The sequence below is a fragment of the Procambarus clarkii genome, chromosome 11, assembly GCF_040958095.1.
Source record: "Procambarus clarkii isolate CNS0578487 chromosome 11, FALCON_Pclarkii_2.0, whole genome shotgun sequence".
Classification (NCBI taxonomy): domain Eukaryota; kingdom Metazoa; phylum Arthropoda; class Malacostraca; order Decapoda; family Cambaridae; genus Procambarus; species Procambarus clarkii.
In genome coordinates this window covers 31,833,036-31,838,294 of record NC_091160.1, presented here as the reverse complement: position 1 = coordinate 31,838,294, position 5,259 = coordinate 31,833,036, and the positions used below count along the sequence as shown (strand labels likewise).

General features: G+C 49.1%; 1 protein-coding gene across 7 annotated transcripts in view; it reads right to left on the bottom strand.

The window, feature by feature from the left end:
- The window catches only part of LOC123758368 (uncharacterized), a 136,680-nt gene extending 132,097 nt beyond the window's left edge, over positions 1 to 4,583 (bottom strand). For 5 of the 7 annotated variants that reach the window (XM_069322492.1, XM_045742685.2, XM_045742681.2 and 2 more), the window contains exon 1: positions 3,829 to 4,557. The gene's annotated coding sequence lies outside the window, so the exon portion shown is untranslated. Of the gene's footprint in view, positions 1 to 3,828 lie in introns of all 7 variants that reach the window. The other 2 variants (XM_069322490.1, XM_045742683.2) reach the window with 2 other exon arrangements.
- Positions 4,584 to 5,259: the final 676 nt, after the last annotated feature.

Genomic DNA, 5,259 nt, shown 5'->3' with positions numbered 1-5,259 from the left:
CATTGTTCTTAGACTAACTCCTCCCCCCCCCTCCTCCGGCCCGCAATAATATAGAAGCATAAAGTGGGCCGTGTAAAATCCGATCCTAGCTAGGCCTACAATCTCCCCCCCCCCCCCACAACGAAAACTGTCAAGTTTGTGTTGCATCGTGCAACATCAAGCCTTCCTGATCCTGCCACACACTACCAACCCTCACCCCAGTCCCCTCCCCCCCCCCCCCCAATGTGCGGGATATCAGAGGGCGCCAAATATCACTAAGAATGCCAATACCAGAACAAAAGCACATAACGATATCGAATCACCTACCTTCGAACGATATCAAAGGTATGTGACTCACCAAGAATTCTCTCGAGGGACAAGTGACCGCGAGGGACGGTCGGAAACAAGACACACGCGCGTCCCTGAAGTCAGGACATTCAACAAGGATATGTCCTACTGTAAGAGGGACAATGCAGTTTGGACAATAAGGAGCAGGGCGGCGCTCCATTAAGTGACCGCGAGTTAAGCGTGTATGGCCAATACGCAACCTCGCCAGAGCCGTTTCCCACCACCGGTTACGGTAGTAGGAGAAAGGCCACAGGGACACACTACTCTTGAGTTAAGAGCACGCAGTTTGCTACCAGTAACAGAAGACCAACAGCCCTGCCAACGAGCAAGGATGGAGGAACGAATAACTGGGTAGAAGTCGAAATAAGAAATACCTCTACGGGAAATGGGACAAGTGGGAATAGCTTCCTTCGCAGCAAACTCCACTCTCTTAAATCTGCTGGAGATAAGAAACAGCCAATGTTGAAAGGCATTAGGTAAAAGAAAGAGCGCCCAACTATTTATGTCCCGCCCGGAATTCCAACCTAGGATCCCCCGATTGTGTGTCGAGAACGAACCCAGCTGTACTACTATGTACTATGGTTTTCCCCATAATTAAGGTCAGGATACCTTTCAGACTCTGACTGTCCCAGGATACAACCCCACACAAGTTGCCTAACTCCTGGGCACCCATTTACTGTTATGTGATAGTATATAAAACACTTTTAGAGGCACATATAGAGCATTTAGGGGCACATATAGAGCAATTAGAGGCACGTGCCCGCGCCTCTAATTGCCTTTTCTGCCGCAGCTCCCTTCTGTAACACCCATGACCCCCCCCCCCCTAGAATTCTTACCCAGGGAAGCCTTCTCCAAGAGGTCAGCCCAGGTGACCTCCGGATTATCTTGTATGTTGATTAAAAAATTCCTGGGTTAGTCTTAGTCTCGGGCCTCGTAGCCTGGTGGATAGCGCGCAGGACTCGTAATTCTGTGGCGCGGGTTCGATTCCCGCACGAGGCAGAAACAAATGGGCAAAGTTTCTTTCACCCTGAATGCCCCTGTTACCTAGCAGTAAATAGGTACCTGGGAGTTAGTCAGCTGTCACGGGCTGCTTCCTGGGGGTGGAGGCCTGGTCGAGGACCGGGCCGCTACACAACCACAACACCTCCACACACACACACTACACAACCACAACACCTCCACACACACACACTACACAACCACAACACCTCCACACACACACACTACACAACCACAACACCTCCACACACACACACTACACAGCCACAACACCTCCACACACACACTACACAACCACAACACCTCCACACACACACTACACAGCCACAACACCTCCACACACACACTACACAGCCACAACACCTCCACCCACACACTACACAGCCACAACACCTCCACACACACACTACACAACCACAACACCTCCACCCACACACTACACAGCCACAACACCTCCACACACACACTACACAACCACAACACCTCCACACACACACTACACAACACCTACACACACTACACAACCACAACACCTCCACACACACACTACACAACCACAACACCTCCACACACACACACTACACAACCACAACACCTCCACACACACACACTACACAACCACAACACCTCCACACACACACTACACAACCACAACACCTCCACACACACACACTACACAACCACAACACCTCCACACACACTACACAACCACAACACCTCCACACACACACAACCACAACACCTCCACACACACACACTGCACAGCCACAACACCTCCACACACACACACTACACAACCACAACACCTCCACACACTGCACAGCCACAACACCTCCACACACACACACTACACAGCCACAACACCTCCACACACACACTACACAGCCACAACACCTCCACACACACACTACACAGCCACAACACCTCCACACACACTACACAGCCACAACACCTCCACACACACACTACACAGCCACAACACCTCCACACACACTACACAGCCACACCACCTCCACACACACACTACACAACCACAACACCTCCACACACACACTACACAACCACAACACCTCCACACACACACTACACAACCACAACACCTCCACACTACACAGAACCTGCCGCTCTCCACACACCATAAAACATAACAGAACACTAAACAAGGAGACCTGCCCCAGGTGCCAAACTCAGCCTACCAGCAGTAAACATTGCAGACCTCAAACATGCACTCATATTAGCTAGCTAGTGTGAGTTTGCTCCCCCCCCCCCTTCCCAAAACACACCTCACAACAAAACCATTCCTCAAAAACACTAAGGACATATGAACACCGAACGTTCGAAATGTCAACAATTCCGACACGAACGCGACATTTGACGCGCTGACCAACAAGGTCTTCCTCAATTTTTTTTCCAAAGGTCAGAAATTGTTACCCGAGGCAGGGTCGCTGGCTGTCGTTATCACTGGCTAAGGAGTGTTTCTTATCTTTGAAGCCTATGTGGGTGAAGCCACAAGAAAGAGTTATGGAATTATTAATGATGGTAACAGTCCATTTCATGTCTCCATCTCATGTTGGCCTCCGAATGCAAGATAGAGTTGATAAGTTAGCCAAAGATTCTGCCTTTAAAGGAGCCGTTGAGTGTAACCTTGGATTGTCAATGAGCAATCTGAGAGCAGCAGTACACCGAGAACTTCAACAAGATCTTGTAGATCTGAGGCAAAGTGAAATCGACACCAGTAATTCCATCTATCATCATACTATCATGCAAGAGGAGCCACACATCTATGGATCATCCAATAAAATCAGCAGACTTCTAGATGTTACTACTGCTCGGCTTAGACTCGGTCACAAGTATCTCTGGGAATTCTCATTATCTGCTGATGTAGACCTGACCAAATGTAAACTGTGTCAACAAAATTATTCGCACACCCTCCGTCACTATGTGATGGAGTGCGAAAAGATACGTGAATTCAGAGACAATTCTATAACCAAATGTTCCAACGATGTGTAAATATTTCATTCAAAATGACCTGCTATTAGAAATTTTAGCCAAATATCCCCAGTTTGCTAACTGTAGGTAGTAACTAAGTGACTGTAACCTATCCACCGCTGCCCACTGGATGGGGGGCGGTGTGCAGGACAAACATATCAATTGTGACACTAGCTCTCTACATATGTCAGTTGCTTAATTTAGAAACTGTACTTGTGGTCGATCTCGAACCCATTGTTGATGTGACGACTTGTACTGAATTTTGTAACTAGCTCATCAAGATTGTAACTTGCTTAGCTAAATGAACTATGTTGTTCAGTCCCTGAGCCCATTATGTGCCTCTGTAACCCTTGCCCACAAGATGGGTATGGGGTGCATAATAAACGAACTATACAGCGTAAGGATGAAATAAAGCCGTATAGGCTGAAGGATGAAATAAAGCCGTATAGGCTGAAGGATGAAATAAAGCCGTATAGGCTGAAGGATGAAATAAAGCCGTATAGGCCTACTTACCCCGGTGCTGCCTTCACGAGTCAGTGGGCCTACCTCACGCCCTCATGGTCGACCCAGCAAGGTCACGTCAATCAGGATAACGTCTTAAAACACCATCACTGTCACTATGTCAACTGTGTTCTTCGCCCAAGACCTTAAATTACCATTTCAAGTTCAATATAAGTGCCCCTCGGTACACAACTCGACTTGGCTCCGTGGGTGCCCATCAGGAGGCCCCACACAGCTCCAATAGGTCCCACACACCACCAATAGGTCCCACACAGCACCAATAGGTCCCACACAGCACCAATAGGTCCCACACAGCACCAATAGGTCCCACACAGCACCAATAGGTCCCACACAGCTCCAATAGGTCCCACACAGCACCAATAGGCCCCACACAGCACCAATAGGTCCCACACAGCAACAATAGGTCCCACACAGCACCAATAGGTCCCACACAGCACCAATAGGTCCCACACAGCACCAATAGGTCCCACACACACACAGGAGTCATCAATCGTTGCCCTCCAATTACGACTCTGGGCGATCTGTCGCAGAAAATCGCCCGCGATCACTCGAACGACCCGACTCCCTCTTCCTCACGGAGCCTCCTCCCCGGCCCGGGGGATTAAACAAACTGGCGGTGTGGTAGGAGGACCTGCAGGTAGGAGGCGTGAACACTCCTGCAGCAGGAGGAGGAGGAGGAGCGTCAGGGAGTCCGTCCACCTCCACCGGCGGTGTGTTTGTGTATGGTGGCGGCGCGGCCGTTACCCAGGCGACCCGCCATGTGCGCCACCACCACCAAACATGTCCCCACAAACAACCTCTTTTCCGACGCCTCTACCTCAACTCCGTTCATTAATTTATATTTCTCGATACAAAACATTAATTTACAACTTTAATTTATCAGTAATCTTGTAAAACTCAGTTGCGCTTTTCTAATATTTGGTAGATAAAGGACAATATTGGCTGAGTATATTTCAAGTTCAATCATTGGTTGGTGACATCAGCTAACAGCCAAGGAGGCTGGGACAAGATGTCAAGTACGAATTTAATTCAATAATTCATAATTCATTGTGTTGGGGGGACAGACAGCCATTGTGTGTTTATACACGTTAGCCTTATATGGAGGTCTAACCCCCGAGGGCGACTTACTGACCCAGCAGCATGCTACACGCTCACTAACTCCTTGGTACCTACTGTCTGCTAGATGAGGGAGGGGGAGGGAATTATCAGGGGAGACCGCCATGCCATTACGACTATATAGCACTTGGAAAGGATCAGGATAAGGATTTGGGATGGGACCAGGGTAAAGAATGGTGCCCAACCACTTGGACGGTCGGGGGATTGAACGCCGACCTGCATGAAGCGAGACGTCGCTCTACCGTCCAGGCCAAGTGGTTATCTTCTTGAAAGGTTATCTTGAGATGATTTCGGGGCTTTAGCGTC